Below are 26,114 nucleotides of genomic sequence, written 5' to 3'. Positions count from 1 at the left end.
ACTAGGTTTTTCCCAAAGGAAGGAACATAATACACATTATTCAAATTTAAAGTTCGATCTTCAAAAGATAGCGTCACGGATCCCACAGCCTTCGCAGACACCACGCTCTCATCACCCCACTTGAAGCAGAAGTCGCCATCCTCTAAGCTTTTGCTTTTCCTAAAACCAGTCAAGGAGCAGCAAATATGGTTAGTAGCAGCGGAGTCAATAATCCACGATGATACATTATCAGCTACTAAACAGGCTTCAGTAACAAGTACAATACCTTTTGCTTTGGTTTTGAGGTAGGCAGGACAGTTCCTACGCCAGTGACCAGGCTCGTTGCAGTGGTGGCACTTGTCTTTAGACTTGTCCACCTTCGGAGCCTTTGGCGCCTTCTTCTTCGTTTGAACCTTAGGTTGGTTCTTCTTCTCGGCGTTGCGAGGTCTCTTCTTAGATCCAGAGGTGGAGGCAGTAGCATGTACTTCTCCTTGAGCCCTCTTTTTCTTAGTGAGTGCCTCAGCGGTTTGAAGTTCCTTCATGAGCTCGGTAACAGTGTACTCTAGCTTGTTCATGGAATAATTCAACTTGAAGGTATCAAAGGTTTCGGGGAGAGTTTCCAAGATCATATCTATTTTAGTCTCCCCATCAATCTCAGATCCAAGAATCTCCATCTCGTTGAGATAGCTAATGATCAGCATCATATGATCTCTAACGGGAGTTCCAACCTTCATACGACAGTTCATGAATTGTCGGACCGCTTGTTGCCTAGCTTGACGTCCTTGCCCTCCAAACATCTCATGGAGATTGTAGAGCATATCGGTGGCAGTTTCATAATCACGATGTTGTTGTTGCAACACATTGTTCATCGATGCCAAAATGTAGCATCTCGTAATCTCATCGGATCGAAGCCAGGCCGCCAGGACGTCTTTCTCCTCTTGCGTCGAATCATCATTCGTTTGAGGACAGGGGGTGGTGAGAACCCATTTGTGCTTGTCGACAGTAAGGACTATGTCGAGGTTACGTTTCCAGTCGACGTAATTGTCGACTTCGAGTATATTCGAGGAAAGAATTGTAGAGAGAGGGTTGAGAGACATATTGCCTATAAAAGTTGAAACAAGTTTATGATTAGTCTTTGGTTTAGGATTTAAGTTTCATTAAGACTTTTGTAAAATTTAAAGGTGTTATAAACCAAACGATAATTTACTCCCTCAAGAGAAGGCCGCAAAAAATCTCCATTTATAAGTAAATGACACATCATTAATGCTAAGCCAAGATGTCAATACATCTATTTTGACTAGCCACCTTGTAAATTGGTTTGATCACTCACATCCTTTCGCAGAGCCTCAAGGGAGGATACTAGGGATTGAGCCTAAGCGTGCAACCAACCACTTAGTCCAAAAGATCAGCTTTGAAAAACAATCCCCCAAGGGGAGGCCTTGCCATCATTGCATCACTCCCGGACGTAGCTCTTTGAGCAATGATCGAAGCAATAACGCCTTGGAGTACTCACATTTAAGTGAGGGTCGCAAGTGCGGCTCTTAGTCCCACGTTATTGCATCTTTCACTAGTGTTGGGGATCGCGGGTTACAAACAACGAATATAACCCTCCCACTTAGTTTTTGGAGTTGGTTCATCGACTCTTATAAGTTCGGAAACAAATTTCCTAGTTAGAGAGCGACAGAGCGGACAACTAGAAGAGAATCCTAGATCGACATGTTCAGAGCAGTATTAGTGCATAAAGGCACAAGGTACATACTCGATCTTTTCCTATTTTCTATTTCGGGAAAGTGCGTGAGGGAAGTGTGAACTTCAACTCACTCGAACACTTGAAAGTTTGAGATTACACATCTTTTTATTTTTTCGGCTTGTCTACAAGGAGACCTCCCACTCAAATTTTCAAGAGCATATAGATTTTGAACATATGTGATATAGATATAGTTTTGAAAACATTTTGAAAATTTATTTGATTTGGATGACAAAATATTTTCAAGTTTGAAAGTGAAAACGGTTTTTCAAAATTCAAACTAGTTTTGTAAAAATTCAATTTCAATTAAACTTTCAAAAATCAAAACATTTTAATCTTACACATCATGTTTATAATCATATGAAAAACATTTTTGCTCAAGAAAATTTTCTCATTAGAGTTCTATAACTCATGGTAGTGGGGTTTGAAAATCCGGATTTCTAAAAAACTGGAGTTTCAGACAGCCGCGCACCTCGGAGTAAAATCGCCATATCTGGCGGCTCCGATGTCCTTTTGAGCCGAAACCGGTGGAATTGGACAGAGGACAGACAGAGCTTTAATTTTATTCAAGAATCATTAAATTTAGATTTCTGAGCAGAGAGTTATGCCACTTTTAATGCGGGTTTACTCCAGCTCGAAGAAAAAGAAATAAATTAAAGCTTGGTCCTATTTAGGTGCGAAAAAGAATCAAGTGTAACGGAACGTTTTAAGATGTTGTTTAAAGCTTTTATTTGTGTTTTATTAGCAGGGTAATAACATAGAATAAAAGAAATAACAACAAGCATAAAACGAATACGGTAAATAAAAGAAACTAGAAAGACAAAGTAACTAGTCACAAAATTTACCGAAATTTCTCAAACATTTAAAACACGTTTTTCAATATAAAAAATTAAAAACTTTTAGAACTGATTCTAATGTGTTTTAAAAACATCCCAAACTCATAGAAAATCAACATGCTTTTTAATTTAAAGACAAGAGCATTAAATTAAAAAAAAAACCTAAGATTACAATTCTAACTTGTCACAAAATTAGTAAACTTTCGAAAACGATTTTCAAGCTCATAATTTTAAAAAACATGTACATGCTAATCTTTGACCATAGCTCTGATACCATTTGTTGGAATCGATCTAGGGTTTGAGAAAATAATTAACGCTTCGTTAAGCGGCGGAATTTTAAAAATTTTCTTTTACAAGTAAAACAGTTTTTACTAACCTAGACAAGTGCAAGTACATGTAATTAAAAACCAATATGAGTTATGAAGTTCACTAACCTTTCTTGAAGCTTGAACCTTGTAGAAGCTTTTGGAAAGTTGCAACGCTCGTCTCCCCTCGCAGCACGTCTCTCTTTCTTTCCTCGGCACCTCGAGCAACCACGAAAGTTTCTATCACTAAATCACTCTAAAAGAAGGAATCAGTGAGTGGGCACTTTTAAACACTACGACTTAAGAACGAGTCTCGAAGTCGCAGAGCTAAACACTAGGTCGAGTGAGGACCTAGGTGCCAAGACAAGAAATAATCGAAAATAAACTAGAGAGAGAGAGAGAGAGGATTTTCGGCCAAGTTCTAGAGAGAGAGTCTCTCAAATCTCTTAAACTTGGATGAATGAAATGTGAGGAAATGAGGCTCCTATTTATAGGAGAGGTCTCACCTTCAATAAGGTAGTTTCCTCTTCTATAGAATATCACATACTCATGAGCAATTTCCTCTTTTTTCCCTTTGAGACACTCGGCCAACTCAAGGCTTCTAGAAGCCTTGATTTGTTTCCAATTTTGTTCAAGGCCTTGCCTTGTCTCTCACTTGGCCGATTCCCACTTTCCTCTTGGAGGAAATTTGTTTCCTCTTTTTCTTTTGGCAAGTATCTAAATACATTTATGCACAAAATAAACTCTCCTATTTCTCTATTAGGGTAGGCGCCCAAGTCTCTCTAGAAGGAGCTTCTAGAAGCTTCTTCATTTGTTCATGACAACATGAGAAAGACCCATTAAGAATTTTCAATAAAATTCTCATGAAATGAAATTAATTCACAAGGCCCAGTTAATCATATTATGGCCGAGTGACATTAAGTCATCAAATGAACTTGTCAAAATTTATTGACATCCATTTCCTCTTAATGTCTCAAAAGACAAAAATACCCTTTCGACAATTTTCGTTCTTGTTTTGACTTAGCTTCCAGTTTAACTATTCCTATCGATGTGATTCGTGACAGTGACCTCATGGACCCAAATGAACAAAGCTTGAGCTAAACACTTGGACTCAAAAGTTCACAAACCTTTTCCAAGTTTAGCTTAATGTCAACTGACTCCACTAAAGAGCTGACACTGAAAATCTCTCGGTTCAAATGAATTTATTTTCTACTCAAGAATTCGACCTAATTATGATGAGCGGATCCACTGAATATTATCTATGTTTACCCTTCATGAATGTCATCAGCTAGTCGGGATTTACTAAATTACCATTTTACCCTTCTAGCTGTTATTTCCTCAACTCCTTTGTCGCTTGTGAATAAGTTAGAAACAATGTATTGACGAGGAGCTAACAAGTCACATTGTTTCATCCAAAAGAGTCAGGACTCAATTTGGACACTGGCTAGTTCATTTATTCACACTCCAAGGAACAAAGCATGAGGTGACATACATTGCATTTCAGCAATCTTGTACATGAATTCCATATCTATGAGAACTTCACAAACTTACTCATGACAAACTCACAACTTAGTACTTCACCAATAGGCCTTGTTCGGAATCACATAGTGAGTCCGAACTTTGACTTTCTCAAATGAGAATACTAAGGTGTGAAATGGCATGTCTCATTTCAGGATTAAGGTAAGCATTATGCAATTCATACATAGTGACTTCGAGACATAAGAGGTTAAATGGTTTGTTCTTATATTGTCTCTAGAAGTGCACTGGTCAATTCAGTACCTTCGGAAGATACCTAGAAGAACTATAGAGTCTCCAACTCTCAATGCCTCATAACCAGACATCATAGATTCTTCTAGCAATCATACTGAGGTCAATAGTCCTTTGACCCTAAGATTGCGAATATATCGTTTTAAGCAAACTACGAAGAGTTTGTTCATGCAAATCTACATTTGTCTCTTCGTAAGTTGTTAAGTTTGTTTATGGACTAAAAGACTAAGGTTTTATCATAAAGCTTCAGACAAGGAAGATTGAATGAACGTTTCAACTTTATTAATGAATAGATAGGCAATTACAAGCTAGAGTCTTCATGAGACTTTATTACATCAAATGTACGAAATAAAGACTACAACTCTTCTTGTGGGCACCATTGACAACAAGACCATCCTCCCCATACGCGCGCAGGCCCATCTGCGCGCGCATGCGCAGTTGGAGCCCGTGCCACCCCAACGCGTGGCGCGCCAAGAAGAAAATAAACTCTCTTCGCGACCGTGAAGACCAGGAAATCCATTTTCTTCCTACATCCGGTGTAAGACGACTTAAATTCATTGCATGGGTCCTCTGAATGGTGAACTTGGGGGGCTAATGTTGTCGACCATTCTTAGAAAATTGGAAGCATTAAATTCAACGCGGCTCGCATTGAATTCTGAATCTTGATGCCCAATTGGTCGGGCCCCTAAAAATCCCATCAAGGCCTAAGAGAGCCAAGGCCCACTCAAAATAGACCCAAAGTACAAGATCAAGCCAGACCTCGAGTTAGAGCACACACGTGCGCCACACCAAGGCGCGTACACAAAAGGACTCGCACGCCGCGCCTCTTTCCAGGAGCGCCAGGCCTGTGTGAGAAAGAAAACCCCTCATCATGCGCTCCTTAAAAATTAGTTGCGCCTCAAAAGTCAGGAGCGCGCGCTGCTCCATGCGCCCGCACTCACCAAATTACGCCGCGCACTCCATGTTAAACGACCAAGAGGCTCTCCTCAGCCTTCCAAGCACTATAAATACTTCTCCTTAGAGAGGGCAAGTCCACACACAATCCTCTCTCAAGATTACTCGATTTTAGAGTTCTTAAATGTTGCCGAGGACCCACCGAATTCCGTTTCCTCTGTCGAGCATGCAATCTATCTAAATAATCACTAACAAATATTGACCCCCACCTCACATAGCAATCAGACTAATGTTGAGCGTCGGAGCGCGCGTCATAGACACTGCCTATGCGTCCCTATAAGCTTGGTCTCTTTTGTTCTTATTCTAAGATCTCCACGACGAGCAAAGAACGCATCGAGTTAGAGGAGCGACAACTCGTGACGTTTGAGTTTCACCCGGTTGGCTCGGAAAGCATTAAATAGTTGTTCATTTTTATGCGCAACAATAAATATTCAAATAATATACACTATTTATTTATTTATCATATTAGCATATATTATTAAAGCAACTGAATAATATAGAATATATCCTTGTATTTTCATTAACTAATGTAATCAATACATTATATACTTATCATTATGAGATATATTATTCTCTAAATATAACAATAGAGAATATTCCCATGAAACTCTGATAAATAATTATTGTATCAAATATTCGCCAAATCGGATCATATTTAATATGTAATATTTATTTATTATTTGAGAAAAGTCGCAATCCTGTTGGGTTTTGATCAAACAAATTCAAGGCCCATGTACTATACTGTGCACACCTACCACAAGTCTAATTGGCCATTTTTTAATTTAAATTGCTCTTTACAAGCCTATTTAAATATCAGTGATATTTCAAAGTTATTTATCAAATAATAACATATATGTAAAGTACTTTATTACGAATGCGAAATATATTGCAAGCAAGTTGCAGTAGTGTGTAGTCAAATTCACATATTTACTACAAGAGTATTCCGAATCATTTTACTGTTCCTCTCTTACTTTTGTTTCATCAAATCTTGGTGATATTCCATTAAAATATCAATACTAAACATCTTAAAGTTATTGGAATTATATTTACTTGATCCTTAAAAACTCACAGTATGCAGAGAAGTATGAAGGCGTGTGACAAATGTTCTCTCGAAGTAAATGAACAGATTAGTGTGTATCTTTTCTCCGTATATTTTATCCGTACTCAGTAGATGATTACATATAGATAATTAATAGGAAGAGGATAGGTAGGTCTTAGTCCAGTCAACTTTGAAGAAAGTGAGACTGGAAGAAGATGTTGAACAATGTATGGCACAACAAGAGAGTCTCGGTGAATCTTTAGCGGGGTCTCTGCTGTAACACTAAGCATCTCATGGCCCATCCTTATACGATAATTCCAGTTTTCCGTAGCAAAATATCGATTAGATTGACAACCGAGAATGGAAGAAGAAGCTGAGAAAAACCATAAGCAACTTCTTCATTCACGAGTATGTTCTAGCATAATGAGAGCTCACATCATTTCTATAACATGATAACGTCTATTATGCTATTTAGTGAAATTATTTCATTTTGATGGCATATTGATGGAACCTCAAGAATTTGATATTTAATATTCAAATATTTAGTTTTTTTTTTTTTTTGCGTGTTCAAACATTCGATTAGCATCCCTATACGACATCCATGACACCTATCAAGATAGGGGGCATGAGGACGTGCTAAAGTATGTCAAGGATCAAATATCAGCTGGGAGAGGTGTGTATGCACGATTTTAGATAATGGTTGGATGACCCACCGTGCTAAGAATTACAAACATTATGGTGTACTATGCTGCCACAACCATGTTCTTGTATTCGATTGACGTGTCTAACAAGAAAAAGAGTGAAGACTACATCTATGGAATCCTTAATTTTTTTTTGTTAAAGATGTCGGGAAGCACAATGTAATTCGGATTGTGATTAATTATTGCTCAAACTACAAATCCGTTGGATAGAAGTTCATGAAGAGGTTCAACTTATATTGACTGGACCATATGTGTCGCACATTCACACAAACTTGATGTTCGAAGATATCGAGAAAAAGGAGAGTATCAATCTCATCATAAAAATAGCTCGGTTTATATCAAAGTTTATCTGCAACCATGGTCAAGTGTAACCCAAGTTGAGAGAGAATTCTTAGGTTGAAAATTGTACATCTTTGGAAGAAAGGTTTGCTACTTACAATTTGGGGTTTAGAAGTCTCCGCAAAAAAGAGATGAACTAAATTTGTAAGAACTCAAATTTTCAACGATTTTGGCACACGGTTGATGACATGTGCTCTATTTTTTAGTTGATGTACAGTATGTGTATGATTGGTCGACACCAAAGTTCAACCGACCTTGGGATTATTATAATCAACAAAAAAAGAGTTGTGCTAAAGTAGCTGTTTACATGTCAATGGTAGGACGAAAACAAGGTAGCTAGCTTCTTTAGCGATATGTAAATTTAGTATGGAGAAGTCAGTGTCCCAACAATTTACCACGGGATCTACGATATTTGCTCTATTTTTAGCCGATGTTACAGTAGTCTATGATTAGCCGATGACAAAGTTAATTTGACATTGGGATTATTATACTATATATTCCATGAGATGAAGAAAAAATTAGAAGGAATTCATGCAAAAAAAAAAAAATAATAATGCATTGTCGACATTGTCGAGAAAACGTGAACCAATCAATCTAGTCGTCCATTACGTGTAGTGGGTAACGATTTACGTTAAATATTTACTGTCTAGTAGTTCACATCAATATTATTTAACAATTAACCGAATTCTTATGTAGTTTTATACTTTAATCTGAATTTACAGTACAATAGAGACGTTTATATATATAGTACCCATATGGCAACTATGATAATACTATTTGTACTTTTTTTTTATCTCGCATGATGACTCATCTAGGCATGAGAATAATGTATGACTTAATAAAAAATGAATTTTATTTTATTTTGTAATACTTGATATATGATACTTCTCGTCAGTGACGGATCTAGGTGGGGGCCAGGGTGGGCCAATGCCCCCCTTCAATTTTTGAAAATTATTTTTTTAACCCCAAATTTTTATATTTTTTATAATTTTACCCCTAAATTTTATTAATAATTATGTTTTTGACCCAAATTTGTAAGTTTTTTTTCAATAATGCCCCTCCTAAAAAATATTTCTCAAATTTGCCCCCCCTTGATTGAAATCCTGGATCCGTCACTGCTTCTCGTAGACAGTTAATTGCGTTTCGAGATACCAAAACTTGCGTGTCAACCTCTCCACACCTATATACTCGAACTGTCGTTTTGATAAACCATGTTATCGCTCTTTCGCCTTTAAAACGCAAGTTTTAATTATTTAATACACTTCAACTTTGAATGTTTTCCGGACATCTGTGATTGAATTGAAGGTTGGAAATACTTAAATCATATTTCTTAGGCTTTACTTGTCCACAAATTATATGTACTTATTAGTTTGGATTAACTGAGATAATATATACACATCATGCCGATTTTGCAAACTAATAAGTACATATATTTATTGTAAGTATATGAATTGTCATCGAAACTTTATATGATGTGTTTTTCTATCCGAATACTTTGCTAAGACTAACTGTTAGTAACACTCAATGATACGGTATCAACAACCTCTTCATATTTGCAAAAATACCTATTTATTTTCAAAAATTTATTTCAACTAGTTATTCCTCTAGCTCATTTCAAAATTTTAGCCAAAATTTAATTTTATTATAAAAAAAAATAGTACACCAGGTTCGTAGTTAACTAATTAACAAAATTAATATTTACTACGGACCCGGATGACTATTTCTTAATAATATGAAACTTTAACTACTTTTTAAAAAGAGTGTGAGTTATTGGACTACTTACCTAATTTCACCATTAATTTTAGAATAATAGGGTTCTTTTATATTTTTTATTCCGATAATACCTAACATTTATTTTACATGAAAGAAAAGACATTCATTTACAAACAATTTTGGAATTAACATAAATGCTTTAAATGAGGTAATTGTGTCTAGTTCTCTTTTTATTTCAGGTCTATCGTTTTTATCGTAGTGCGGTCTTGAGCATTGAATTTAGAAAATATCAAGAATTTGTTCTAAATAACCCATTCTTTTAGCTACTTTTAAGATTTTAGTCAAAGTTTTATTTTATTAAAAAAAATAACCCACCAAGTCTGCAATTAATTAATTTACTCAAATATATTATTATTAATAATAAATTAATGCAAAAAAAAAAAAAAAAAAAATCTAATTGTTGTATACCTTAAAGGACATCATGCAATAATGCAATGACCCAGAAAAAAAAAACAAACAAACAAAAACAAAAACTTCACTCAAAATCAACTTTCAAGCTATGTTCCAATACGGCAGTGAAAGTGCTCATATTTTCCTTGCCCATGGCAAAACCAACCTCAATGCCACCAATCTCGTCGTTCCTATTCTCAACCACGGAAAACCCATCTGAACCGTCCGTTTGCAACATCTCGTTCCGTATCGGCCTCCCGAACCCAAAATCAGTGTCATAACTTTTGAGCTTTGCCGATCCCGCTACGCTGACGATGCGTTGACCTGACTCGGCCATATGTTTCCACAGGGAGATCCGATTCTCAGCGTCCCTCAAATATCCTCCACTCTTCCCCAATTCCGAGATTCTCTTCGCTATGGCTTTCGCTGCTAAGACTATCGCGTTTTCCCCGAGAAGTTCGTTTAACTTCAGCTCCACGAAGCACAACGACAAGCAGTTTCCGAAGTACGTCGTTGGCACTGCAAACTCGAGCCGGCCTCGACAGTCAGCGACGAAGAGAAATGAACAGGATTTGTCGTCGTTATCGTTTCTTTTCTTGTCGTTTTCATTTGATTTGATCAGACAAACCCACATCAAAGCGCAAACAGAGACGAACGAGGAAATTACAACGCATTCCTCCTCGTTGGTGTGTTGAATTCTTCCCACGATCCAGCCTTTTAACATCTCAATTTGGGCTCGGCCCATAACCAATGTGATTCGGGATAAATGGCGGAGTGAGTCATTGGTCGGGCCTTCATTTTCTATATGCGATGAGGACAAGGTCCACCAATCCTTTAATAGCTCCATGCCCAGCCCATTGGGGTCCTTGATGGCTGACCTATCGTGGGAAGGAACTGGGATTGGTGCTTCCGCCGCTGGAACATCGCTAAACTTGCAAATCCAAGCCCAATATCTCATGAAGTGGTTCCACGACCTTCCATCGGATGCCACGTGTCTAAATCTGACCCCGATACTAATTCCCTTATTGGGGAATATCGTTACCTGAAATATATGCAAAACGATTACCAAGATAACGATCAGTGCGTAGCTACAATTTTTAGACAAGGGGGAAATTTGATTATTATTTTTTTTCTAAACTCTCTAAAGGGTGTTTAAGAAAAAATATTCATGTGGGGTAAATTTGAAAACAATTATATAATTTTTGGCTAAAAATATAAAGTTTTGGGGTAAAAGTTGTAAATTTATAAAGTACGTGTAAGAAAAATAAAATATAAAAGAATGAAAAATATGAAAAAATTATATAATTTTGCGCTAAAAATATAAAATATCATATGATAAAAAAAAATTATTTTTAAAATTTCAGAGGGGCATTGGCCCACCTTAGACTTAAATAACCTCAGCCCTCGGTGATAATATATGTTCAACTATGAAGACGTACTTGCAAAGCCATAAGGGGGGACACACGTGTGTCGCCGTCCACACGCGCGGGGGGGAAATTCGGGACAAGCGAGTGTAGCTCCGGAACGTGCCTGGGATGGTTAGAGAAGAGCGAGTCAAAGTCTCCGGCGGACTTAGCCACGGTGAAAGAGACAGAGTCTCCGTCGGAGAAGTGGATGCAAGGCATCTCCGGCGGCGGAGGGGTGATGAGGTTTCCGGCAAAGGGGAAGAAGTGGCGGAGGGCGAGGGAGAGAGAGTGTTTGAGGGATGGAATGAGGAAAGAGTGGTCGTGACTTTGAGAGAGTGGATACAAGTACACTCGTTTTGTGGGGTGGATGAGAAGCCATGGCACGTCGAAGAACGTCAGAGGGAGACAAGTTTCTGGGACCGATCCTGCTGGCGGAGACACATGGCACTGCTCCACCACCTTGGCCATACTTATAATAATCTCATTCAAATACCAAGGATATCACCTGGTACTTATATAACGTCACATAGCCACTGAAACGATTTTGTCATTTATTTCCAATCCAATGCTTTAATTGACTTGAGATTTTTTTTTTCCCCATAACTTTAAACTTATCTTTATCATAGGCCATGGACTTATCTATTACAAATTTATGAATCAGATTTCTCTAGAATATGTTTCTAGATATACAGATTCCTATTTTTGAACTCTTAAGCTTTGGATTTTTTACATCAAACAACTAAGGTTCGAAATCTGGAGCAATGCATGAAGGTAATGTTTTTACATCATAAAGTCGTTAGAAATCTCAACAGAACACGACTTTTGCAATTTCACTTTAACAAAATTATTTCTGCACGCACGTATTTAATTACTAATAACATTGATGTGGCATACTTAATGTCAATAAATCTATAAGTTACCCTTTTACAGATTCCAAGTGTAAACTTATGCATGGGAAAATATTCTTAAAAGCATTTTCTATTATTTTTTCTCTTTTCTTCGAGAGTTTTTTCTCCTACCTTCTGTGTGAGTGCTTTTTTGTCTTCCCTTCCCTTCAAGAATGGATGATATGATCGGAAAACTTCAAGGGGTTACTCTCTCAGGCGAGGATGAGATTGTCGATCTAGACGACGCTTGGATACAGAAGGGGTTGGATGAGGTCCGGTTCAGCCTCTTAGGGAATCTTTTCACGACTAAACCAGTACGGCTAAACTTCTTCAAGGACCTCTTCACCTCGCTCTGAAATCGTAAGGGTCGCGTTGTTATTTCTCAAGCAGCGGCCAATAAATTTCTATTCAGTTTCAGCAACGAGTCGGATTGTTGTCAATGATGCCTACAAGAAGAGTAGTATTGTCTATTTATGTACATTTGATGTAATATAGTCTCACGAAGACTCTTGCTTGTAAATGCTAAATCATTTAAAAAAAGTTGAAACGTTCATTCATTCTTACTTGTCTGTTTGAAGCTTTATGATAATCTATAGTCTTTAGTCCTTAAACAAACCTAACAACATATGAAAAGACAAATGTAGATTTGCATGAACAAACTCTTCATGGTTTGCATAAAACTGCATATTCACAATCTAAGGATCAAAGGATTATTGATCTTAGTACGATTGTTAGGAGAATCTATGATGTCTGGTTATGGGACATTGAGAGTTGGAGACTCTATAGTTCTTCTAGGTATCTTCTGAAGGTACTGAATTGACCAGGGCACTTCTAGAGACAGAATAAGAACAAACCATTTAACCTCTTATGTCTCGAAGTCACTACGTATGAATTGCATCATGCTTACCTCTATCATGAAATGAGACATGTCATTTCATAGCTTACGTATTCTCATTTGAGAAAGTCAAAGTTCGGATTCACTATGTGATTCTGAACATGACCTATTGGTGAAGTACTAAGTTATGAAGATGTCATGAGTAACTTTGTTAAGATCTCATAGATATGGAATTCATGTTCAAGATTGCTTAAATGCAATATATATCACCTCATGCTTTATTCCTTGGAATGTGAATAAAGGAACTGGCCAGTGTCCAAATTGGGTCATGACTCTTGTGGATGAATCAATTTGACTTTTTAGCTCCTCATCAATACATTGTTTCTAACTTATTCACAAGCGACAAAGGAGTTGAGGAAATAACAGATAGAGGGGTAAAATGGTAATTTTGTAAATCCCGACTAGCTAATGATATTCATGAAGGGTAAACATAGATAATATTTAGTGGATCCACTCATCACAATTAAGTTGAATTCTTGAGTAGAAAATAAATTCATTTGAACCGAGAGATTCTCAGTGTCAACTCTTTAGTGGAGTAAGTTGACATTAACCTAAACTTTGAAAAGGTTAGTGAACTTTTGAGTCCAAATACGTTAGCTCAAGATTTGTTCATTTAGATCCATGAGGTCACTAGAAGAACTAGACAAGAACTAAGTCAAACTAGAAGCTAAGTCAAAACAAGAACTATACAACTTTTATGAAAATTGTCTAAAGGGTATTTTTGTCTTTTTGGAGATAGGACGAAATGAATGTCAATAAATTTTTTGACACTCACATATGATGACAAATGAACTAAACCACTCGGCCATAAAAAGTTATTTGGGCCTTGAGGATTAATTTGATTTCATGAAATTTTACTTGAAAATTCTTGATAGACTTTTCTTATGTTGTCATGAACAACTGAAGAAACATCTAGAAGGTCCTTCTAGAAGCTTTCTACTCCTCTAACCTAAGCAAGAGAAGAGAATTATTTTGTGCATTGATGTATGAAGATACTTGCCAAAAGAAAAATTGGAAACAAATTTGCTCTAGAAGGAAGGTATTTGGGCGGCCAACTAGGAAGCAAAGCAAAAGAGGAAACAAATTTACTTCTAGAAGCTATACCTTGCACGTCCAAATGAGAAAGGGAAATAAGGAATATTTGCTCATGAATATATGATACTCTATAGAAGAGGAAACTACCTTGTTGAAGGTAATCCCTCTCCTATAAATAGAGCCCTCATTCCTCTCATTTTCTCATCCCACATAAGTTAGAAATTGAGAGCTTCTCTCTCTAGACATTGTGGCCGCCCATCCCCTCTTTCTCTCTCTCTAGCTCCTTTCGTTTTTGTTTTGGCACCAAGGTCCACATTTGACCTAGCGTTTATTTTAGCTCTTCGACTCTAAGACTTGTTCTTGAGTCGTCGTGTTTAAAAGTGCCCACACACTAATTCCATTTAGCTCGAGTGATTTATGTGAAAGAAAGTTTCTAGTTACTCGAGTTCCCGAAGAACGAAGAAAGACGAGCTGCGTTGGGAGACGAGCGATTCAACCTCCACAAGCTTCTCAACGATCAAGTTTCATAAAGGTTAGTAAACGTGTAAGCGCTTTTAGATAGCTTTAATAATAACATGTGCTTGCTCTTTGTCTAGGTTAGTAAACTCATTTTACTTGTTTAAAAGAAAATTTTTATTTTTCGCCGCTTGCTAGAAGCGTAAAATCTTTTCTTAACCCTAGAACAATTCCAACACGGACATGGCGTGGGTCCTTGCAAACGAACCTTGGCGCTTTGATAAAGCGTTGCTAATCCTGAAACAACCTGACCGGGACATTGAGTTGGACAATTTCTTCTTTACAAAATTGCGGGTTCAAATCCACTCCTTGCCGATTTTCGCGATGAAAAAATCGAAAGGACTCTCAATTGGGAACCAGATTGGAGAAGTTCAGGACATTGACATAGATGAGAGAGGTCATTGTTTTGGGCGTTTTATCCGTGCTCGAGTCCAATTCGACGTGCGTTTCCCCCTGAAAAAGAGATACAAAAATCAGACTTGGTTCGAAGGGCGAGGTGATTTGGGTGGATTTTAAATATGAGAAATTACCTACATTTTGTTTTGCTTGTGGTCTGCTCACCCACACGGTCAAGGATTGCCCATTCCTAGCACGCCGACACTGAAGGACAAAGGCCAGCTCCCTTTTGGCTCCTTCTTGTGTGGATCGAACTTCAGAATGGGCCACGCCATAGGCTCCTCCCACACCAAATCGCGGGAACAGCCCCGAACCAGGCCCCTCTCATTGGCGTCTCACAAACCACCGCCTTTGGTGCACGCAGATCCTAGCGTGGTCGGTGTCCCGCCGATATCACAGCCCGCTGAGAGCGGGCTTTTTCCTCCTCCGCCGAAAACGAGTCACTCCGCCGTTTCAGCCCAGGTTTCACCTACAGTTGAGGAGAAAAATTTCAGCAAATCGAAACCTACCTCTCCCGTGGTTTTCGGAGTTCCTCATTCAAATCACGTGGATCCTTGGAGTGATGAGCGCGATTCGGGGACAACCTTATCTCCCACGCTGATCTTTGGGGATTTTTGAATTTCAAACCCCCTCCCTCCAACTCAAGAATTAATGAGGATAGGGACCAGACCCATCTTCAAAGTCCGGGTGGGTGCCCCTCTAAATAGGATCCGACCCGCCAGAGCCCACCGGGTTTCCTAAAAAAACCACGGATCCACAACAGTGCTTCGGGGCTCTTGTCTGGGGTCTCTTTCCAGAGTGCGACAAGCAGTGATCCCAGCTCTCTCCCCCCCTTTGCCGTTAGCCCCTCCCACGGTGGGGGAAAATCCATGAAATCTACATGGAAGAAGAGAGCTCGGGAGGGGCTGCACTCTACTCCGACGTCTAGCTCATGTTCCCTGGTAACTAAGAGTAAAGAGGTTGGCGCTGGAGATGGGGGAAAAGGAGAAAAACAGAGGAAGGTCGCGGATGATGCTGTCATCTCCACATTGGTATCGGTGGAGGATGCCACCCACCCCCGCCGAGACCAATGAATTGCATAACGTGGAATGCGCGGGGGGTGGGGAGCTCCGCGGCATTCCTGAAGCTTCGGAAGATGCTTCAACAACTATCCCTCGGAGTGGTTTTTGTGTGCGAAACTCAACTCTCTGGTTGGAAAGTACGCGATATTAGCGGTCTGCTCGGCTTCTCTCGCTGCTTGGCGGTGGATAGCAGAGGCAGGAGTGGTGGGTTATGTTGTCGCTCGTTTTTGGACAACGATTTAGGAACCGAAAGCGGTCAGACCCAAGGCCGGACCAAGTGATCTCGCTTCGGTTTGAGCATGTCGGATTTGGTATCCCAAGTCTTCCCTTAGCTGTTGGTGATGTCTATCTCGTCCAAACACCTGAAAAAGTAAGAAAAGTGGTGTGAACTACAAAGGGGAAACAGAGGGGGTGCCTCTGTTTACCTCTCCGACGCTCAACATTAGCAGGATTGAGGTGGAATGTAGAGGGTTTAAGTGTTTAGAGGCCAAAGATGAGCGAAACGAGCGAGTTATGAGTTCGACAACGTTTCGGGACTCAAAATTGGATTACCTGGACCAAGGGAGGGACCCTTGTATTTATAGGCGACCAAGGGGTGGTTTGTAGACCACTTGGCCGAGTGGAGGACGAGTAGGGGACGAGTGGATGTTAAGTCTCGACCTCCCAAGCGTCGGCCAGGCAAGACAACCTCAACCTCCCAGGCGCTGGCCGAGCAACGGCCGAGTTGAGGCCGAGAGAAGCAAGCCTCGACCTCCCGGGCGCCGGCCGAGCGCTGGCAGAGTGGAGGCCGAGAGGAGCAAGCCTCAACCTCCCGGGCGCCGGCTGAGCAATGGCCGGGTGGAGGCCGAGGGGAGTAGGCCGAGTGGAGGCCGAGAGGGGCAAGCCTCGACCTCCCGGGCGTCGGCCAAGCACTGGCCGAGTGGAGGCCGAGAGGAGCACGCCTCAACCTCTCGGGTGCCGGCCGAGCAATGGCAGGGTGGAGGCCGAGAGGAGCAGGTCTCGACCTCCCGGGCGCCGGCCGGGCGAGGAACGCTCACCCTCCAGAGCGCCGGGCGAGTGTTGGCTGGGTGTTGGCCGAATATGGAGCCTCTGGCTTCCCGGGTGCCGGCCGAGCCCCGCCCGGGTGGACCGGCCGTAGGCCTCTCGGCCATGGCCCGGCTATTGGCCGAGTAGGGTTCCCCCGGGCTTCTCCAGGCATGGTCGACCCGGGACGGGCCGACAACATGTTGGTTCTTATGTGGAGGGACGAGTGGATCGTAGATGTGAGGAGCTACTCGTCATGGCATATCAACTCACATGTTACTGACCCGGCGGGACGTCGTTTTCGCTTCACTAGAGTTTATGGCCATCCACGTACAGAGGAAAGACGACACTCGTGGGAGCTTCTCCGTTGCCTTTCGGCTCTTGACAAACTTCCGTGGTGTTGTGCGGGTGACTTCAACGAGATCCTGGAATTCAGAGATAAGGTGAGAGGGTCATCAAGAGTCCGCCAAGGTATGTATGATCTCATCGATTGCTTGGAATTCTGTGAACTCCGTGATTTGGCGTTTTCAGGAGAGAGGCTTACTTGGGAAAATGATCAACACAGAGAGTCATCAATTCGAGAACGTCTCGATAGGGCAGTGGCAAGCAGCTCTTGGGTAAGCCTCTTGCAAAATTATGAGCTGGTCCACAAAGATTTCTGGGGGTCAGACCATCGAGTGATTCAAATTCTTTTAGACTTAAAGAAAGCCCCTCGAGCTGACAGGCCCTGCCTTTCCCGCATTGAACCCTGGTGGTTCACCGATAAGGAGAGTCTGAACATTGTGAAGGCTTCATGGGACTCTTCTCCCCACGACGGGGACGCCTCCTCTTTCATTGGCTTCCTAGAAAAATGTGGTAATGATCTTCGGGAGTGGAGCTCGGCTAAGTTCAGAAAGATCCCGGCCAGAATTCGCGAGGCCCAGGCGCGCATTTTGCACCTCTGGGCGGGGGACCGGTCTAAGTCTAATCTAGGGCATATCACCGAGGCTGAGAAGACTCTCTCTAATCTCTTGATGTTATAGGAGTACTATTGGTAGCAACGGGCCCGCTCGTATTGGCTAAAGGCAGGAGAAATGAATACCAAGTTCTTCCATTCGAGGAAAAAGAGTCGAAAAAAGAAAAACATGATCAAAGGCTTAGAAGACGACCTCGGAGTTTGGCATGAGAAGGAATCAAAGGTAGTTGAGATCATTGAAGATTATCTCTCCACGATCTTCAAATCATCTCAACCCACCAACGAGGACTTTGTACCTTTCATCGAGGCGATTGGCCCGGGTCTCATCGAGCCACAGCGTGCTGCGCTGGAGTCCCATTTCATTGCTAAACATGTGAAGAGAGCGGTCTTTGATATGGCCCCTGATAAGTCCCCGGGTCCGGACGGTGACAAGGTGAAATGGGACTCCATAATATGTGGGATATTGTGGGTGACGAGGTGACCATAATATGTCTTGGGGTGCTTCACGGATCCTCTTCGGTCAAGGCTTTCAGCCGCACTTTTGTGACCCTTATTCCGAAGATGACAACCCCCGAAGGATGACTTTAGACCGATTAGCCTTCGTAACGTGATTTACAAAATCATCACGAAAACTTTGGCTAATCGGCTGAAACATTTCCTTGACCCTATTATTTCCCAGAGCCAAAGTGCGTTCGTCCCAGGCCCGCTGATCACAGATAATGTTACGGTGGATTTTGAGCTTCTTCATTTCATGGGGAAAAAGAAGAAAGGCCCCAACGGATGGGTGAGTCTCACGCTCGACATGAGCAAGGCATATGACAGAGTTGAGTAGGGCTTCGTTCTCGTAGTGATGCGAAAGCTTGGTTTCAGTAATATATGGTATGACATAGTCTTAGACTGCCTCTCCTCACCGGTGTACTCCTTCATAATCAATGGCTCCCCACGTGGAGAGGTTGTGCCGGAACGGGGGCTACGCCAAGGCTGCCCTCTATCGCCTTACCTTTTTCTTCTGTGCGCGGAGGGTCTCTCTTCCCTCCTATCTTCTACGGCGAGGGAAGGCGGTTTCTTGGGCTTTGCTGGCAGCCAGTGGGGACCTCGGGTTACCCATCTCTTCTTCGCGGATGACTCGATGCTGTTCTGCCGCACAAAACACGGGGACATAGCGACAATAAGAAAAGTGCTAGAGCTCTATGCCACGGCCTCAAGCCAGCGGATCAACTTTCAAAAATCGACTATGAAGTTCAGTTCCAATGTTGGCGCTGAGGTGAGAGTAGAGCTTGCCGTCATCTTGGGGGTTACATATGCGAACGCCTATGCAAGTATCTGGGCCTGCCCTGCTTGATTGGAAGAGAGAAGAAGAGTACCTTCAGACTGATTAGAGACAGAGTTTGGAAGCGTCTCGCACAATGGAAAGGGAAAATTTTCTACCACGCCGGGAGAGAGATTCTTATAAAAGCAGTGCTCTTGCAATTCCGACGTACTCGATGGGGATTTTCCAGATCCCTGTCTCTCTTTGCCGTGAACTGGAGTTGATTATGGCACGCTTTTTTTCGGGAGGTGACCATTCCCAGTGGAAGATGCATCGGAGGTCGTGGGAGAAGTTGTGTCGACCGAAGGCAGCGGGCGGCCTCGGTGTCAAGGATCTGGGAAAGTTTAATCAAGCCATGCTCGCAAAACAGGCTTGGCGGGTTTTATCTCGCCCTTCATCTCTGGCGGCGAGGATTTTAAAAGCCAAATACTTCCTAAATGCCACGTTCCTTGAGGCTGCAGTCCCAAACTCGGCGTCCCATCTGTGGCGGTCTATGGTGTGGGGCCAGGAGACAATCGAGTGAGGCTATCGGTGGCAGGTGGAGGATGGACATATGATCTGAGCCTTCAAAGACCAACACTGGCTAATGAGAATCTGATGGTTAATTCCCTCATCTGGGAGAGGGATGGCGATTAGGATGAGACAGCGCTTGGGGAAGTGTGCTGGCTGGTGGACCACGCAACAATTAAGATTATCTCTCTCAGCCACGCTCCATCTCCAGACCGGGTTATATGGCACTACGAAAAATCGGGGGAGTATTCGGTGAAGTTGGGGTAGCATTTGGCCACAAGGAATGTCTGTGCAACGGCTCCTTCTTCCTCCATCTCATGGTTGTGGAATAGGGTGTGGCAAATGAAAACCCCTCCAAAGGTGAAAGTCTTTATGTGGAGGGCGCTAAACGGCTGCATGCCTACGTTCAAGGCTCTGTCTCGCCGAGCTATTGATTGTACAACTTATTGCCTTTCTTGAGGAAAAACTGAGACCTCGACGCATGTGTTCTTGGAGTGCTGGAAGACGTGAAAGATGTGGAGAGATTCGGTCTTCAGAGATCGACTTCCGGCATGTGAAGGGGCTGGATTCTGGGACATCGTGGAATATTTTTGGCAGAACTTCTCAGGGGAAGAACGCGAGGTTTTCAGCACCATTTGTTTCCTTCTTTAGGGTGCCTCAAACAACTTCGCTCATGGGTCTAAGAACCCCCCACCAATTAACTTCCCGGCCACCGCAAGTGAATGGCTTGCTGCCTTCAACTGTGCGCAGGGCCGATGTGGATAGAAGGGTGGCAACATGGTCAGGGAGTAGGGAATGTTGTCGGAGCTCTCTGCAAAAGTGTCTCCAACGCCTACGTGCCTCTCATCGCGGAGTTGACCGCCATCAGGGAGGGCCTATCCTTTGCTGGACGACAGGGTCTATGCATCAGTTCGGTGGAGACCGATTGCCTTCTAGCAGTCTTGGCAATCGACAAAGAGAGCCATTGCCCGGCTGTTGCTGAGTCTCTAGTAGCGGAGATCCAGTGTTTTTTCACCAATGTCGGAGTTACGCCTTGTTACTTCTTACCTCGCGAGGGGAACCGGGTAGCTCATGTCTGTTTGTTAAGTCTTTTCATTTTCAATCCAATGTTGAATGGATGAATGAGTATCCTTCTTGTATTCTCTTAAATGTATAAGATTCGAGGTTGGATATATTTCGGTGGATCACAAAAATTCATCGTAATAAATTGAGAAATAACTATAATAATAAGGGATATAATCGAAATGATATGTTGTATTGATAATCAGTGCATGATACAAATAAATGTACTAATAAGCAATGGAATACAAGAAGATTTGAATTGAAATGATAAAGCTCAAAATTGTAGGTATCGCATATGTCCCTCGAGAATGAAATACACTCCTATATTTATAGTTGAGCTCCTCTTATCTCCAGCGTCGATGTCCAGGACACGTGTTTGAACTTCATTGTTTCAGGGCGCACGATCATGGCTCATCATTGAGGGAAATCCAGAGTCAACCTTCTTTTCCGGATTGACCTGGGATGAGGTCGAAGTGGCTAACCGACTCATCCTTGCTGAGATAAGAATTCCCGGGCTGAAGCTTCGTACACGGGTTGGGCCTTCGAGCTAGAGCCCATTGACGCGAGCTGGGCTAGGCTGAGCTGTAGCCCGAACTTTCTCATTTGGGCTGAGGTTCGATTCATACGGGCTGATTTATGAGCTGGGCCCATAAAACTCTCTGAATTGAATTTCAGTGGAATTAATTAAAAAGATTCTAATTAATTTTAGTAAATGGGATAGATCGATTTCTATACCCACAATTAGTCCCCCAAAGTATACTTAATTTATGGAAATATTGAGTACACTTTAAATTTCTAAACTTAAATTAAACCGAGAATTTCTCAGAAATAACGAACTTATTATTTTTTTGTGAACTGAATTCCGAGCTCGCATGTCCACATGTTGTAGTCATAACGTTCACTTTGGCAGGTGTCAAACTGACTTTCAATTTTCCAAGCCGAGTCAGTTGAGATTCCTATTTGAGTGGAATTTGAAACGAAACTAACACACCATCATTATTAATAAATAGGGCCTTTCATATTCCAATCGATTCATTTGCTTTTAATCCCTCGAAGATTCAAAATCAGGTATTCCTCATTTCATCTTTCTTTTTATTTCTATGAGAGCTTATCTCTCTAGGTTTTACTTTGTCAGTTCACTTCGGTTTTCGACCAGGTTACTCGGAAATTCTCTCGAACCCATCTCTGAAATGTCTGTCCAAAGCACTCCTGAGAAACTCGATGAAATTTCAAAGGATCTCAGAGGCCCCACCACGGTTTCTGAGGATGAACTCGTCGGATTCTTCGACGAGTACAATATTCCTCACAATATGGCCTTAGATCTCCCTAGTCCCGATTTTACAGCCTCAGACACCCACCTCTGCAGGCTATTGTTGTGTGTATGAAATATTCTTCAAGGACTGTGGGCTTAGGCTTCCCGTGAACCCTCTAATTTTAGAATACCTAGAGGCCCTAAAAATATCCATTCCCCAAATGTGCCCTAATTTCCTTATGAAAATCTCCGGGTTGATTACCTTGGCCATGGAGAACGAGGTCAAGCTCACGGTAGCTGACCTAGTTCGCTTAGGTCATATTAAACGTAACTCCAAACTCACCTCGGTCACATTTTATCTTGCTAATGTCGTGGGTCGAGGTGTTTTAGAAGGGTTACCCGAGAAAGACACTCATTGGGGCGGAAGAAGATTTTTCTTTGAGATAAACAAGTATTCTGTTGGCTCGTTTCATCAAAAGTTACGCCATGAATGGGCTACTACTACGGGTATAAAATTAGATTGGAAGTATTTCAGCTCGAATCGCTCGAATCGCCGAGTTCCTTGAAAAGCTCGAGGCACTGCGAACTGGGAGTTTAGATTGGAAGTATTTCAGCTCGAATCGCTTCATCTAGTCGGGCTATTGGACTCGCCCAGAGAGAGTTCGAGGTCTTCCTAGTGAGTACAAATCTAAAGCCTGACTAAGCTTGCATGGTGTGTTATATCAAAATACTTAGTATTTTTGTTCATATTATTTTTTATATATATTTTTTTAGACAAAGATCACGAGGAGGGTGACATGGATGCCGAGGTTGATTACGTGGCCGAGAAGAAGAGACTTCGTCAGGCCAAGAAGAATGCTCAGAAGGGCTAGGCGTTTCAGGCCAGTGGGAGTTTGACCGCTCCAGAGCAGTCGTCGGAGAAGGAGGCTGCTCGCACGGCGAGCTCACCCAACCCGCCTGATAGCGTCGATGCTGATGGGCGTACTGATGTAAGCCTTCAACCTGTTCGGGCTGAATCCGAGGTGGCACCGCGATTGCCCGCGAGTGTCGTGAAGAGGAAGGCCAACGCGGCTAAGCCGGCCTCCGAGGTCGAGGTCACCCATGTGGCCAAGAAAAGCAAGGGGAAGAAGTCCTCAAAGGAAGGTGTTTTCATCACGGCCGACGAGGTCGAGAAAGAAGAGAGGCGGAGAGAGAAGAAGAAGAAGGAGAAGGAGGAGGTTGTGGTGCCAGAAGGCACTGTGGGAAGCGGCGGCGAGGCGACTGCCCAACTGCCGGAGTCGGCTGTACCAATCGAGTCCACCAAGAGCACCGGGGTCATGGACGCTAAAGGGAGGTCTCCCCCGGATGTCGTTGCACCGAAGGAGAAGGGCGCGGGGGTCTGTCCCAACGAGCTGACTTCCTCAGGTCCCACGTCTCCTGACGAGGTACCCAGGTCCAACCTGAAGCCGAACAAGGTGGTAATCCACTTTGAGCGCAACCCCCCCATCTATGAGGATGGCAGCTCATTAGCTTTCCTAATGAGGCAGATCAGGTACCCTACTGCGCCTTTAGGCAAGGCAAGGGCTCTAAGGGGTGCCAGCATCTATAGGTGGATGTCCATGGCGGCCACCAAGGTACCAAAATTTATTTGAGTTATTATTGTAAAGTCATTTTTTTATTGTTGTTCTCATCTCGTGTTTACCTTAATACAGTACCAAGCTGATATCAACAAGGGGGTTTACGCTTATGAGCACAAAATCCGAGTGGCGGAGAAGAGGATTCGCGAACTGGAGCGATCCTTGGAGGCTTCAAGGGGGCGGAGTGCCGAGGTGAGGGCTCTGGAAGAAAAAGTGGCCGGGCTCAAGGGCGAGCTCGCAAAGAAAAAAGATGAGCTGAAGCATGCTCGGCTTGACCAAAAGATGCTCCGCGACCTCGAGTTGAGGCCCAAACAGCTCGTTCCGAGCTAAAAGAGAAAGAGCGGCAGCTCTGCATCGCTCAATCGCAGATCGAGGAGTACCAGGACCAGGTCACCTCGCTGGAATCGAGCAACAAAGATTTAAGTGCCTTTTCCAACCGAGCTTTTGCTGACTTCAAGCGGGCTAATGCTCACATCGCCCAGCTGCGGAAGAGCGCCAAAACGATCAAGATTCAGGCCACTCGGTCTGGCCGAAAGGCAGCCTCCGTGAAGTACCGGAGCGTCAACTCCAAATACCAGGCTACCTCGCAGCCCGTGAAAAGAAAGCTGTGATCGTGCGGAAGCTCGATCAGTGTCGTGCTGTGGCCGGGGTGCTGGAAGATGTTGTTGCTGACGAGCTCGATGATGCCCCTGAGGTCCTTCAAGAGGCATAGGATGACATCGCCAAATTCACCGCGGATTTGTCTGCCGAGCCTCTCCCCGACCTCGCAGGTGCGGTGGATATGACTTTGACCCGGAACTCGGAGCGGGTTTCTCTCGAAGGCGGCCTCGAGGATGTCTCGGTCGCGATGGACATCGATCAGTATGGCTCGAACGCCGACCTGACCATGGCGGGAATTCCCAAGGAAACCGAGGTCGTCCAGGACGTCCCCGAGTCCGGAGCGTGAGGAGATTTTTAATAATCATGGGCCCATTTGTTTTTGGGCGAGACTATCATATATTTTGTAATAATTATTAGCTCTGATGATTTTGGCCGCGGGGTCATTTTCATCAAGTTATACTTTTGTTTAACTCCGGGGTGGGAGTTTTGATTTGATGTTATGCATGTTTATGATTTCTCAAAATTTGGCCAAGTCTTTTTAGCTCGATCAACGATGTTGACGAGCTGGATGATTTCGATCAACGCTTGTTTGCTTGATCCAATTAATAATTTTGCTGATTAGAAATCTTGTGAGAACTGCTAAGTGTTTTAGCTCGATCAACTATGTTGATGAGCTAGATGATTTCGATCAACGCTTGTTTGCTTGATCCAATGAATAATTTTACTGATTTGAAATCATGTGAGAACTGCTAAGTATTTTATATCATTTTGTTGGAATTGATCTAGGGTTTAAGAAAAAGTTTAACGCTTCGGGTAAGCGACGGAATTTAAAAATTTTCTTTTTGACAGGTAAAAACGATTTTATTAACCTAGACAAAGAGCAAGTATTCTTTTTCTTTTTCCTATGCTTCTTCTCCGGGACGTGACAGTCTGATCTTGATTGTTCATCAAAGCTTCGCCGTGAATCCATGGATGGGGGGAAGTGATTTTCGCCTGATATCTTCGGTGATTCACACAGCTAGGTAAAAACCCATGGAAATCCCTGTTTTTCCTTCGAAAATTAGGGTTTTTTTTATTTCAAATTTGGAGCTTTTGCTTCTATGTTGACTCTGCGATTTACTGTATTTACTTGAGTCTAGATTTTGCTCGAATATGTGGAAATTGTGAGAAAGAAATATCAGTTTCCGAAATTGTTTGTTTGGCCCGAATGTCTGTGTGTTTATATGATAGTTTGAATTTTGGAATCGGGGCTTTAGTTTCATCGAGTTGATTTCTTAATCGTGATTCTGTTGGGCTCGGATTCTATATGATTCCGTGAGATGGAATTGTTATATCTTCGGACGCCGACTCAGGTGGCGAGTCACGCTCTGAAGTACTTTCTCCGGAGAAGTAACAACAATCGCCAGCGACGTAGATCTAGTTTCTTCGGTGAATAAGAGCAGTGCTCGGATTGCTACTGGTGTTACGATTTGGGGCTTTCTTTGTGTTTTTAGATGGGAAGCTTTGGAGAGGTGAGCAATAAGGCCATCAATGCTTCAGTGGAAGGGTTGGTTTAGGAGAGAAGAAAAAGAAGAAGAAATGGAGGGGACATGCCTCGGAGAAGGAGAAAGAGAAGAAGATAAGAGAAAGAAGAGTTTTTTTTAAATTTATTATTATAAAAATAATAAAACGAGGGTATATTAATAATTGCACATATTTTAAATCTCACGTGCCAAAAAAACGTGACATTTAACATCTAAAATTAGAGAGAAGTGGCAACGT

General features: G+C 42.3%; 1 pseudogene; it reads right to left on the bottom strand.

Moving 5' to 3' along the window:
* Positions 1-9,791: 9,791 nt before the first annotated feature.
* LOC149408081 (coumaroyl-CoA:anthocyanidin 3-O-glucoside-6''-O-coumaroyltransferase 1 pseudogene) lies at positions 9,792-11,704 on the bottom strand (annotated as a pseudogene).
* Between the last annotated feature and the right edge of the window lie 14,410 nt (positions 11,705-26,114).

Source organism: Urtica dioica, chromosome 1 (assembly GCF_054948205.1).
Source record: "Urtica dioica subsp. dioica isolate 48M chromosome 1, U.dioica_male_clone48M_v1_H2, whole genome shotgun sequence".
Taxonomy (NCBI): Eukaryota; Viridiplantae; Streptophyta; class Magnoliopsida; order Rosales; family Urticaceae; genus Urtica; species Urtica dioica.
Note: the sequence above shows the minus strand (reverse complement) of the source record. Positions and strands in the feature narration are given on the sequence as shown.